The sequence below is a fragment of the Desmodus rotundus genome, chromosome 5 (assembly GCF_022682495.2).
Source record: "Desmodus rotundus isolate HL8 chromosome 5, HLdesRot8A.1, whole genome shotgun sequence".
Classification (NCBI taxonomy): domain Eukaryota; kingdom Metazoa; phylum Chordata; class Mammalia; order Chiroptera; family Phyllostomidae; genus Desmodus; species Desmodus rotundus.
In genome coordinates, this window is record NC_071391.1 from 75,070,578 (window position 1) to 75,085,099 (window position 14,522).

General features: G+C 38.7%; 1 pseudogene; it reads left to right on the plus strand.

The window, feature by feature from the left end:
• The first annotated feature begins 1,080 nt into the window (after nt 1-1,080).
• LOC112314273 (large ribosomal subunit protein uL1-like) overlaps nt 1,081-14,522 on the plus strand; it is a 66,761-nt pseudogene continuing 53,319 nt past the window's right edge.

The following is a 14,522-nucleotide window of genomic DNA, read 5'->3' on the forward strand; positions in this document are numbered from 1 at the left end:
ACAGTCTCCTATATTTCCCCCCTTGTTTTTAGTTAGGACTGCTATAGATCCCACAAAGCTTGCTACTTGCTGGTCTCTCACACAACCCTGGGAAAATAATTTGCAAAGGTGTCAAAGTACACAGAGCATTATTATAATCAGTAAACAACCAGCAGCTCCAAAGACCCACATTTTCAGATTAAGCCCATCAATCATTGTCAGGCAGTAATGATCAAACAATAGATAACATTCAAAGATCTCTGAGAGCTTATTTAGAGTCAGGGTCAGATGACTAAAGGGCCACAAAACTTTGGGGAAACAAGCTCATTTCACGCTTGGACCCTTATCATTTAAATTGATGGTATTAGCAAAGCAGGTTTCATAGGACTTTATGCATTCTTTCTTAGGCCTGATTGCCCTGGGGAACCCACCCTTTCCAGCACCGGGCCACACCCACCTCCAGCATTGTTTCAGGCTTAAATCAGGCAAGGGAAGTAAGGCAGCCAAGAGATTAGGAGACTTCTTGCAGACAGAATGAGGACTCAGGCTATGTCAAAGCTGAGGGGCGAGGGTCCATCACCTCCTTTATCTATAGCCCCCCAAGTCCTTCCCTGAGGGCCCCCTTGTGATTGTGCCTGTCTTAGATCATCCCTCCCTTGAGGAATCTTACCCATCATTGGCTAACTGATCATGTACTAGGGGTCAGGCAGGGTGAAGTAAAGTGGGCAGAGACAGTGCTCCTGCCAGGGAGACAATCTTTGTCTCCTCAGTGGCTTAGGGTCCCAAGGTCTCTCACTCAGCCTTAGCCATGGGGGGGTTACAGCTTCTGAAACCAGGCAGGGCAGTTCCCAACAAATCCCCTTTTCTGTTTGTGAACACAATTGTAATTGTTAAGCCTGTGAAACCTACTATTTGCTGTTCCCGAATGCAATCTTGAGCAAACAACCTCCATATACATCGTAAAGCACAAATAAGGATTAAGACAAGGAGGCATCCAAGGGCTGCCATGACCCAAACTTGTAAATTCAGTCCATTGAACCAGTTCTTAGGGTTCAGCCATTGTAGATTATCGTGGAGGGTCTGGAACACCTTCTGTTCAGTATGGCGTTTGATGTCACTGAACTGCTGGTGGAGCTTCAGCTGGAGCTGATTGATTTGTCCTCTGAGATTGGTAGAGAACATGCCTTGCCGGAGGTGACGGATATCTGCCCAGGAACGTTGACTGGAATTCCATTCCAGGGGGGTGACACACAGCTTAGAGAGGTCTGGATTGGGAGAGTCCAAAGGGGTGGAGGTGGTTTGTCACCCCATGGGAAGCCTTTTCTGTGATTTGGCTTCACCCTGTTCGCTGGCAGCTCCAAAGGTCATTCTAGAGAGTAAACACAAGCATATACTCCTCCCCAAGTTAGTAGTTCAACTAGGCCCTCTCATCTTCCTTCCCCTAATGGGTCTTTGTACAAGGCCAAGGGGTGTGGGACTGAAGGCCCTGTTTTGCACAAGGTGTTTTCTATGGGTGACTTTAAATTATCATCACAATTTAAAAAATTGTGTGAATATATTGCTAGTGTGGTTAAATTCCTGCAGGATGTTTCTTGACTCCCCCTTTTTTGTTTGTTTAATAATATTCTAAAGGTCTGGTGAGGTCTTTTAACAATTGCTTGACCTATGGGATTATAGGGGATACCCATTTTATGCCAAATTCCCCATTTTTCTATGAAAGTCTGAATGGTTTGTATAATGTCCCAGGCCATTATTAGTCTTGATTTCTGGTGGACAGCCTAAGAGGCTGAAGGCTGCCAGTTTTAACATTCTTTGCTGATTCCACAGTGAGGGGAGGGGCCTGTGGAACACCTGAGTAAGTGTCTGCTTGGAAAGACAGGCCCCCTGCTGCTTCTGCACCTGCAATGAGTTCTAGCAGCAAGTTAATTACTCTATTGTTCTCAGGATCTGGTAGTTTCTAGGTTCAGAGTTTGCAAGGCAAGTGGGAAAGATGGGGACGTGGGGTGCTTTGTTTATATATGTTTTAGACAAAAGTGGTTACATGCCAAGGGCCTTTTGTGACTTGACTGACTAACCGTTCCCTCTGGGAGAATAGCCAGTTCTTCCCCAAGGAAATGATCAGTGTTTACGGGTACTGAGTTAAAAAATGGTGCTTAGTCTTCCATGGAGAAGGGCTAGTTCTCCCTGGGAGACAGTACACCTATATTTCATTTTTACAATAAAAGGTCACAGCTCAGGCATAAACAAGGAGGATTATTAATATTTCTTTAACACATCACACCCCCCATCCCACTTATAGCATGTTTTAGATTGACAAATTTATGAACACATTCAAACTTTCAGAAAGAGTTTTTCTCCACTGGCAAATACATTTCCTTTTTTTTTTAAACATTCAATTTAAATTCTTTCTGAGTAGAATCCTTATGATGTAACAACATTAGAGATCTCATTCTTTTTACCAGAGGTTTAGCAAAATATTTTGAGACTGAGCCATTCAGAAACAAAAAACAAAATTTAAGCAAACCGGTATTTTCAAATTAAATCCTCTAAAGGAGGGAGTGAGACACTAGCCTTAGAATCTTATCTCACACCACCTGGTGTTATTTCAACTTTTGCCCAACTTTTTCCTAAATAACTAAGTCTAAAGATCCCTTATTAGGGAGATATTCAGCAGCCTTAAAAAGCTACTGAATTAGCTTAAAACATTGCTCTTGTTCCTTAGAGAGCCCGTTCCCCATGATGGAGGATTCACAGAAACCTTTAAAGAAATTATTTAACAAATAAAAGAACCTTTTTCTGAAATTCCTCTTGCTACAAGCATGGCAATTACAAAACCAGTCTCAATTTTGCCTTTTCTCCACATGCACCTTTAAATCCTTATGCAGGCAGATGGAGGGAAAAGGCAAAATTGAAGGGATCGCAAGAGGCGGCTTAAAGGAAGAATTTGCTGAGATGCTTGTAAATTGTCCTGTAAGTAGTTGATGTTTTAAAAGCTGATTAAAGGGAAAGTCTTTGCTCTTTCTCCCAAGCCTAGACCTAGTTGGGGGTTGTGCCGTGGGGTTGGACTTGTGAGTGTTTTTACAGTGTGCCTCTCATTGTGTGCACTTTTGCTTGTGGCTGGTGGGAAACCTAGTATTCTGTCCCGGTCCATGTCTATCTAATCCTCTCATGGGAGTCTTTATTGCGGTGAGCACCCTTGTGGCTCTTAACTGCTCGACCCATCCCTGCAAGATTGCAGCAAATACTTGGGAGAGGGAGCAAGGCTCCTGCTTACCAAAGGAGGTACAGTTGCAAAGTGGTTGCAAGAGAGGGCGACCTAGGAAGAAAACCCTTTTCCTCTGAAATCCAACACACCCTACGACCTAATGTGCGCACTCCAACCAAGTTGGCGTGTTGACCACAACTGCAGCTCATAGCTCTGGGTCCCTGTTCCAGGCGCCAGCTGAGGTGGTCATCTGCAAGCAGTGTCCGTGGTGTTGTGGCTGAGAGCAGACAAATTCACACGGACTACTGAGTCCTGTGGAGGAAAAGGGATAGCACAGCCACTCTCTCAAGGGGAGAGTGAGCCAACCCTTGCCTTAACAGGCTTTTATTGCTTTTCTGGGCACATTGCATTGAGGATGGTCCTCATTTACTATGCACAGGTTCACTTTAGGTGATTATCTTTTACAGAAAACAAAGGAGAGGATGTTGCTAATTATATAAAAAAAAGGAAGAATGTTTACAAATGTAAAGGGAAAAGTGTTTGAACTGGTTACACTCATCCTTGGAAGGTTTAGCATAGATTTTAGGAAGTTACTTTAAAGATATGCAGTGAATGCTGCCTCAATTCAGGGTGAAAGAGTTTTAGCAAAAGCAAACCTCAAAGCAGCCTAGGTACAATGCAGGCCTGATTCCCCATGGGAGAACCTATCTGTGGGCGTGGGTCCTCTGTGTCGGACCTCACTTTCCAAGTGGGAGCTGGGCCCTAGCCATGCAGAACAGTCTCCTATACTTCAAAACCCCTCCCAATCACCTGTACCCCTTTTCTTACCTGGAGAAGTTCTTTGCATTTTTAAGCTTAAAGTCAAGTGCTACCTGCATTTTGATGACTTGTTTCTCATAGGCAGTGTTAGTGAATTATTATTATAGCATCTGACAAATGAATTTTTAAGGTAGTGGATTTCAACCCTAGAGACACAGTAAAGTCATCTGGGGAAATTTCATTAAGCACTAATACCTGCCTCACTCCAGACCAACTCTTTAGGAGTTGGGACAGAGCAAGATTAGTGCTTCAAAGTGCTTCAGGTGGTTCTAACCTGTATTCGGGTATGGGAACCAGCACCTAAGGGCATTTGCCACACTGGCATTCTTAGCTGTGCTTTCCCTTCGGGTGTAAACTCATTGTGGATCAGGATGTTTAACTCATCTTTGCGTTTTGAGGACTTAGCATAGCCACATGAATCTTAGTTTACTGCTATTATTTAAATAAATTAAAATGTGCAAATTGATTATTTTGCCAATTGAAGCTTCTCTGCCAATAAAAATGGCTGGGAGTAATTCAGGGAAGATTCATGAAAAGTCTGCATAAGAAACACCTTATGAAGGTAGAAGCAGAATTTAAAATCATACTCTCTAACCACTATGCAGTATAACCAAAACTGACAAAATATTGAATATAAACTCTTATGTTGGAAGTTATAAAAAATGAACTGTGCCAAAATATGAACATTGTCGTCCATGGCAACATGTTCTAATTTTCAAAATTGTATATGTTTCAATAAATGTACATTTCTCTATGGCATTTTGACCCAAATATGAAACTGGAAAGCCAGTGATCGTGCTGTCACCAGCAGACCCAACAAGTAGAGACAGGAATTGAATCTTTATGGGTGCATTATTCAGCTGTGAAGATGGCAGCTTATGCACCCTAGAAGACTGTCTTACATTCCTATCAAGCCAGCTTTTTTTATAAGAAGGAAAAAAGTGTAGGTAAGGGATTTGGAATTCAGGAAAGATGTTAATCAGATGAAAGCTGCATTCTGGCAATTTCCCTAACATCCTGTCAGCCGCTGACCAGTGATTCTTTATCTGCGTCATGTGTTCTGGGTGGTTTTTGGTATCTGTGTCCTGGGTGGTGGTTGTCTTTCCCTGGAACACAGTGGCTCAGATACCATCTTGATTGCTGCTTGCAGGCCTCCTGGGGCACAAAGGTGGAATTTCTTGTGGTCTCCTGGAGTCAAAATGGAACATATCTTCAGTTCCTGAAACAATAGCTTTTTTATACATATTAACTTCTAAGCTTATTAACTATTACTTAAAACCAAAATTTTCCAACTCTTGAGTTCCACCATCAAAATGTCCAATCAAATCCAGGCATAGAAGTGATCTCTAGTCTTGTGGGAGTAGGAAAGGTATGGATTAGTGTTTTTTCTTTTTAAGATTATATTTGTTTTTTAGAGAGAGGGCAAGGGAGAAAGAGAGGGAGAGAAACATCGATGTGCAAGAGAAACATTGATGTGTTGCCTTTTGCACACCCCCAACCAGGGACCTGGCCAGGAATGTGCCCTGATCAGGAATCAAACCTAGTAACATTTCCATTCCCAGGATGGTGCTCAACCCATTGAGCCACACCAGCCAGGGCTGGACTGATTTCTTTTATCTATCCCCACTTCATCTTGTGTTGGATGACAAGCACAGCCTGATCTCTCTGAAAAGCCATATCATATTACAGGTATGAGGATGACACCGCAGCTTATCTATTACCACAATTCATGGGAATGGATTTCATTGGCTTGTAATATACTATACACCTGTTCAGTTTTTAAAGAAGCCATTTGATTCCATTATAAGTCACTGTCCAACTTAACAGGAAGCTAAATCAGTTTACAAGAAGGCCTAGACAAGGCCTGGAGGGCCCCTTTCTATCCTGACTATAAGACTCTGTTCCAAGGAAATGTCTGAATACCTGGTGCTTAATTGAATTAGTGCTATTGTTTATAGTCCTTCATGTTAACATAATATGTCCTCTTAGAAAATGATAGTTATGCCTTGGCTGGTATAGCTCAGTGGATTGAGTGCCGGCCTGTGAACCAAAGGGTAGTCAGTTCAGTTCCCAGTCAGGGCACATGCCTGGGTTGCAGGCCAGGTCCCCAGTTGGGGGCGCTCAAGAGGCAACCACACATTGATGTTTCTCTCCCTCTCTTTCTCCCTCCTTTCCACTCTCTCTATAAATAAATAAATAAATATATGCATATTTTTAAATGATAGTTATATTAAGGAGGAAGAAGGACCCAAACAGAGACCTTCGCTATGCGGGTCTCTGTCCCAGCAGGCAGAATTTAGGTAGGGGCTCCGACAGTGAGAGCTAAGTGTTGACGAAGATGCATCTGGAATGCACCCAGTGAAAAATGAAGCCTGAGTCCAAGGTGTCAGGGAGAACTTAGAGGTGGTTTTAGAGTGGGGTGGGGGGATATTATGGAGCTGAGGTCAAATCCAAAGCAAAGAATCTGAGACAGAGGATGGGGCAAAAGGCTGAGAGTGAAACACCAAGGCAAAACCTTGAGGGGTTGTCTGAAGTCAGATCCTAACAGAGGCTGAGCCTCTAACAGGTACCCGCTCCTGTAACTGCCAGTCAGGCCAAAAGTGTTTTCCATGGTTTTTTTTTAACTTCACAGATCTTCTAGGTCTCATATCTGATCTTTGTAACTCTTGTTAATATTGCTTAGATCCAAATTTCTGATCTACTTTGCAGAACTTAATAGCATAAAATTTCTGCATTTATCTCATTTTTAATTTTTGTATTAGTTTATTTCACCATGTAACAAATGACCATAACCTTAGTGGCTTCAAACCATACACATTTTTTATCTCACAATTTCTGTGGGTCAGGAGTCTGAGCATGGCTTAGCCAGCTGCTCTGCTCAGAATGTCACAAAGTCTACTGCAGTTAAGCTGCCAGCTGGGCTGCATTCTCATCTGGAGTTTGTCTTGGGGAAGAACCCCTTGCAAGCTCACTTCAGGTTGTTAGCAAAATTCAGTTCCTTGTGGTAGTAGGACTGAGGTTCTCAGTTTCTACAGACCACCTGCAGCTCCTTGGCCACGTGATTCTTTAGGTAAGCAGTTCACATGGTTGTTTGATATTTCAAGCCAGTAGGAGAATCTCTGCTGCTTCCAATTATTCTGATCTCTTTTAAGGGCTCACCTGATTAGGCCAGGCCTTCCCAGGAGAATCTCCCCAAATTAAAGTCAACTGAGTAGAAACCTCGATTACATCTGAAAAATCCCTTCACAGAAGTACTTAGGTGTCTCTTTCCTGCACATGGGGTAAGTGTCTGTAAGAGAGGCCAAGAATCCCGAGGCCATCCTGGAATTCTTTCTGTCATACGTCCATTTTACCTTCATACACTTAAGTTAACTTTGACTCATTTTCTTACCTGCAATATATTTATCTTGCTATGGTGTATACAATTTTTAAGTGCATCAATTTTATTTTTGGAACAGGACAGTTTTATATATTTATAAATATATTGTAGTAATGTGTTCTTATATAAAGAATATACTGGATTTCAGCTTTAGAAAGACCCAAATCTGCAGTTTCAGAAAGATCAGAAGGAAAAATATGCAAACTTTGGTGTCAAGGAGCTTAATTCATTGAAAGATAAGATATTTATGCACAGTCACCTAAGCATAAGGCAGTACAAAAACAGAGGTATATGAAAAGTACTGGAGGAGTTCATTTCTTATGGAAGATAAGGCTTTACGTGAGAGTTGGAATTAAATTAGACTTCAAGTGATGGGTAGGATGTAGATAGATGCAGAAAATATAGGAAAAACGTAACTGTTCTAGAACAAGGTACATGCACAAATAAATGCATATTGATGAGAAAGTTTGGAGAATGTAAGGCAAGATTTTGATTTTGACTTCAGTCTCAGTGGGTCTGAGTAGAAGAAGTAAAATGAAGGTAAATCCAGATAAGGATCTGCCTGAAATGTAGCTAATAATTTTGTAGTAATAATAATAATAATAGTAATAATAATTTCTTTGAATAAGAAACTGAGTCACTGAAAATCTCTGGAAAGAGACAGCACAATTATATGTGGTAGATAGTATGGATCAGAGGTGGGAGAGTCCAGAGGCATGATGCCTAAGTAGTAGGAGTCACTACTAATTAGTAACCAGGTGTTCTGGTTACTACTGTTGCATAATAAATCACCCCAAAACCTTGTGACTGAACAGCATAGATTACGTGGATCAGAGTTTGGGAACAGTGTGGCTGGGTGTTTCTGCCTTGGAGTCTCTTATCAGATAGTATTAGGTGGCAGGAGATGAACTGCCAAGAGCAGCAATAGCTGGGACTCGCTCTAACAGTTTCTCTCTCTCTCTCTCTCTTTCTGTGTCTCTCTCTTCCACGCTCCCACACTGTCTCTCCTCCCTGTAGCCTTAGCTGATACAGTTTTTTCTGAGCTTCCTCATGGATTGGCAGCTTTCAGACAGTTTGCTGCTCACATGGTGGCTCAGGGTTTGAACAAGAGGGGTTCAGTGCGTGAAGCAGAATTTGTGTCACCTTTCTAACCTAGGCTATGGTGCTATTGATGGCCACTTTTGCTGCTTTCTATTGATTACAGGTGAGTCCCAAACCTTTCCAGATGTGAAGGGAATGGAACTATACTCCATCTCTAAGGACATGACAAGATTATTAAAGAACATAGGGATGGAAGACGACATCACAGTCATTTTTACATAATGTAATATATGCTACAAGAGGGAAGAGTCAGATTTGATAGCAAAATGTGAAATGTATTATCAATTAATGAACATATATTTAACTAACTGTTTAACTGAAATGGAAAACATGGTAAAGGCCACTTTGTATGGTACTTCCTATTTTAATTATCGTCATATTTATGGTAGTTTGTTTAAATGTATGGCTCCTCCAGTTTAGTGATGCCTACTCAGGTTCGTACGTCCTGGACCTCAAACAAAGTTTATGGAGCAAAAATGATTAATAAATTCTGTTAAAAACTGTCACTTTGGAATATTCAGATGAAAGCATCTAGAAAGAAGGTTTTTTAAAAAAAGATCTAAAATTCAAGAGACACTGGGATTATAGGCTTATCTTTGCGAAGTACAGATTCACAGTGTCATTGAATTGCCATGCGAAAGTGAGCTCTCTTGTCTGGGGTTTCATTTATGCAAGAGTCTTTGAACCTGGTTATCTGCATTAATTCGATGCAATTTATAGTCAGTTTTTGTCTGTTCTGAGGATGTTGTCTGATTCATTTAGTTTAAGTTCCTTCTTTCCAAGCAATGTCATATGATTCTATAAAAGGCTATTTTGATATCTAGTGAGAGGCCAAACCCAGACTCAGGCCAGTTCTTCTACTGTTTCAACCACCCTTTGAGGTGATGGAGGAGGCCATCATATTGTTGTTGCTATGAGAAATAGGTTTTGGTGAAGAGCAAGCGTTTTCTGAAATCCTGGCCCTGTTAAATATTAGCTATGTGACCTTGGCCTAGTTATGTAATCTTGATGAGCCTGTGTTCTCATCTGTGAAAGTGGGAAAATAACACCTGGCAGAAGTTGTATGAGGTTGTGAATATAAAATGCGAGACTGTATCTGGTACGTAGAAGTTAAATAAAACTGCAGCTCTGGCTCTCTTTGATTAGTATAGTGACCAGAGAAAAAAAGCACAGAACATTTGGGGCCATCGTAAAAATGGTTTCTAGTCAATTATGAGTTATCTCATGAAATGTATACCTTTACCTAAAGCTACACAAAGACATTTCCCAGATTTTACATTGAATATTAGATTTCATGTGTTTGTGTAGCTGCTACCCAAGCGAAATAGTGAATGACTTTTCAAAAATTAGGTGAGCATTTTGCTTCACTAAAGTTAATGCAAACTGAGTAAAACACCTGATATATTTGGTTATATAACTATTTTTAGTTCTTAAAATTAATGTAGATGTGTTTTTAAGGGCTTCTTTGGGGTTCAGCTCATCTTTTTTTAAGATCCATAATTCTTCATGATAAATATTAAATTCACAGAATATTAATTAGATCATTCTCTCTTTTGATACGATTCTGAAAGGGACTTAGGAAGCTCTTTACATCCATTTGATAATAAGTTGTTATATCTTAAACCCCTTGGTTAATATCTATTGCTTTCACTGGTATATATTAGTTTCCCAGACATTGTTATAAAACATCAGTTCTTAGAAGGTATATATCCAAAGAAATAGTGTTTCCTGCCACTAAGCAAACTTGCAACTATATTCTAACACGTTAGTCCTCAATTTACTCATTAAAAAAAAAAGATCTTGAAGTATTTAATCTTTAAAAGATATGCCTTCTGTTGTTCTAAGATTCACATTTATAAGGAAGACAAGATTATAAGCAATAACATGTTCTTTCTAAATAGACTCATAAAATACATTGAAGGATGACATACTGCCTTCTCATGCTGCCTCAAATAGGAATTCCCTAGGGCCCATTTCCTCTGGCTTGCTGACCAGCCACTGTCTTATTATCTTTCTCTCTCTGCTCCCATGATTCCAGGCTGGATCCATTGCAAGTTAAAACTGGGTTCATTGCAAGTTTCACCGACGTCTCAGTCAAACTTGTTTCTGGCCAGATGTACAGGCAGAGTGCACCATGCCTACCCTGGTCTTGTGAGGTATGGAACTAAATAAATATTTAGCATAAAAAAGGAAATAAAAATTACAAATGCAAAAGTGATAAATATCACAAACATCACAACCCAAATAAAATAATGTTTGTACTAATTAACTTACTAAAAATAATTTTATAATATTTTGGTACATTGTTTGGCTTTACTTTCTTTTAATGACTTTGTAATGATATTGTAATATCATTTTCTATAAATAATAGATAATTCAGTGTTTCTGCTAGGGTTAATTGAAATATGTTTTTTATTCCTAATAGTTTGGGAATGTTTTGTTCCTTTTCACAGCTCATTATTGGTAGCATTAGGTAAATATTTAGGATTATTGTCAAGTTTGGAAAACCTGTATTCAGAGATGGTCCCTGGAACTTTAGCTTTTTCATCGGACCTCCATGTGAATCGCCCTGCAGGTGGTGAGAAAGTTCCGGGAAGCTGTGCCTATGGCTGGCTACCAACAACAACGTGGAAGTGACTGAAAACCACGTATCATATCACTAAATTCTAATTAAATATGTACCTAACAGCCACACTAAAAACACTGGATATAAGGATAGGTGTGATGGAGGGGAAGAGGCATTGCAAATAGTGTTCCTATATTCAAAAATATCTTACTTTAGCAAATTTAAAAAATGACATGACAATGTGAACACCTTGCTAGGGCTCTCCCAGGAGCTCAAGAGAAAATCATGCAAGTGAGGGGCCTTGAAGGTAAAGTTTTAGTAAAATTTTCACCCTTAACCTTTTCTCAGTCACCCTGCTAGACTTATTCTGAGAAGCTTAGGACAGAGCCTGGGGCTGTGGTTCTTATTTCACTCTTACCATTCCTACTTTTTTAATCAACAAACAATAAGTGCTGGTGAGGTTGTGGAGAAAAGGGAACTCTAGTGCACTGTTGATGGGAATGCAGACTGGTGAGGCCACTGTGAAAACAGTATGGAATTTCCTCAGAAAACTAAAAATGGAACTGCTTTTTGACCTGGCAATTCCCTTGCTGGGACTATACCCTAACAATCCTGAAACACCAATTGAAAAGCACCTATGAACTTAATGTTCATAGAGCCACAATTTACAGTAGCTAAGTGCTGGAAACAACCTAAGTGCCCATCAGTAAATGAGTGGATCAAAAAACTGTGGTACATTTACACAATGGAATACCACGCAGCAGAAAGAAAGAAGAAGCTCCTACCCTTCGCAAAAGCATGGACGGATCCGGAGAGCATTATGCTAAGTGCAATCAGCTAGGCAGTGAAAGACAAACACCATATGACTCACCTGTAAGTGGAACCCTATCAACAAAACAAACAAGCAAGGAAAATATAACCAGAGACATTGAAATGAAGAACAAACTGAGAATAACCAGAGGGGAGATGGGAGGGGATAATAGGGGGAAAAGGGGGAAGGGGTGTCAAGGAACATGTGTAAAGAACATGAGATGGGGATGGCTATTGTGGGAGGAGTGGTGGGGGGGAAATGGAGACAACTGTGCTTGAACAAGAAAAAAATAAAATAAATAAGAGTATGTGGCAGAGAAAATAAAGAGAATTTATTCCATATCTCAACCAACTGGCTGGGGGTTTCACCTCATAAACACAAACTCCTACTTTCTTAATTCTTATGCTCACTAATTCGTAAATCCTGCTTGTGTCTGTATTATTGCCAAGTTTGCCTTAATGGGATTTTGCTGGTTTCCCAGATTGGTTCTGGCTTCTTTTTAATCCCATGTTGTTAACATAGTTTAAGCTTGAAGCCAACCCTATGTAACAGCTACAAACTTCTTGACTAAAATTTATGTGTAGTACTTTTTGGGCTAAATGACTTACAATTCTCTCCACATGTGATCAAGGCTAAATCCTAGAAATATAAACTCTCTATCTACATTAGTCTGTAAACAATCTCCCAGCGAGTTTTAAATCAGCATACAACTCCCAACAGATATGCTTCTGGCAGATGTCATTATTTAACCACAACTCTTCTTTCCTATGGTCCTACATGCAGGTTAAAAGTAAGGCTCTTCTTCAATTATATGCTAAAGCATTCTGATAATATTTAATATTCTAGGGAATTTTACAAAGTGTAAGTAATTTTATTTTAACTATTTCATTTTGTAGTACATTCTTTGTAAATAAAATCTAATATTAATTTGAGTTGTTACTACATGCTTGATGATACAACTGATGTTTAGGGAAGGTAAAATAATAAGACACCCAATTAGTAATTTGTCTCACTGCACATTATGACATCACCTTCCCCTCCTGCCACTCCCAGTTTGCTGTGAAAGTAGCCCTCAATCTCTCCTCCTGAAACAGAATTATTATGACCTGTCTTATCAGGAATTTTATTTCAATTTCTTTACTTGTTTTAGAAATATTTCAGGTCATATTTTATGTCATCCATTGTTTCAGGGCATGCTAATCATTTAAAGCATATTGAATTGAAATTTGCTTTCCTTTTTACTTTAGTCCTCTGGCCCTGGTTCTCTTGGTAGCTAGAAAGAGGAATTTAATCTCTCTTCTAAATTATGGAAAATCACATATTTAAAGAGTTCCCACTCTTCTGTTAAATTCTCAACTGACAGCCGCCCTTTGACAGGTGCGGCAGTTATGTCATCTCACATCCATCTTATGCTTGATAGTTGGACTTTTGGACTCAAAAACAGTAGCACTTTACATGAATCCCAGTTTAAATCTTGTTGGATTTAGTTCCAAACTGTCAAAGTCTTTCTGAACTAAACATATCTACTCACCTCTACCAGCTCCTTTCATCTGTGAATGTGGTTATTAACATTTGGAACAAAACGTTAAAGACTTTGTAGCATATTACTGGGAACACGAATGCAGCTAGTTCATATGTTGCCTTTGTGCAAAAATATGTGCCCTATCTCATGATAACCAAAAATTTAAATTAGATGACTTTATAATACTAATAATGGTGTAAAAATTTTTACCTTTAATTTTTTATATTAAATAATAGAATATTCAAATTTTCATCACAGTAAATGAGCACTTTAAGTCATTTGGATTAAATAGTTTGTATAAAACAATTACATATCTTAATTTCATTAAAACAATCTTTATGACATTCTAAATGACATTTTCTTTAGTAATGTTTTCTTTAAAAAAGACCACTAGGTTTAATATTCTTTGTTATATTTTGATTAAAAGTTTTTAAATAAATTTTAATTTTGAAATGTTATAGCCTTCTTTGGCAAATAATGTTGAGAAAAATAAATTTATTCCATAAGTTTTCAAATATGCAAAAACATCATTCATGAGTTATTGCATGAGCATGTGGTAATATAGAACAGAAATGATAATAAATACTTTTAAAACTTGTATGTCTTCAAATATCTTTACTATGTTTAGCAATTTACTATGTTTAGTAAATTTCAATGATACATGTTTATTTTTACTTATTTTAGTACTTTATTGTAATTTTTCAAGTTACAAATGTTATCTAGAACATGAAAAACAATGTTATTATTTCTGTACCATAGATGTTTATTTTAAAGATGAAATTGTAACCATTTAAAAATAAATTATTTTAAAAGTTAGCTCTGGTTTATAGATAGATGACTAAGTTTAAATCAATTTTTTCTTTCTTTTTCTAGTACTTTCAATGTTGGAGAAATTGCTGTTAACAATTATCAAGATGGTTTATAACTTTTTAGCTTTATATATATTATATATGCTTATATTTAGAAAGGCATAACTTAGAGATACTGTGGGTTTAGTTTCAGAACACTGAAATAAAGACGATCCACAATAAAGCGAGTTGTAATCCCTTTTCTTGTGGAGAGTCATGACTTCAATTTGTAAAAACCACAACATCTGTAAGCACAAAAAAAGTAAAGTGCAATGAAAGGAGGTATGCCTGT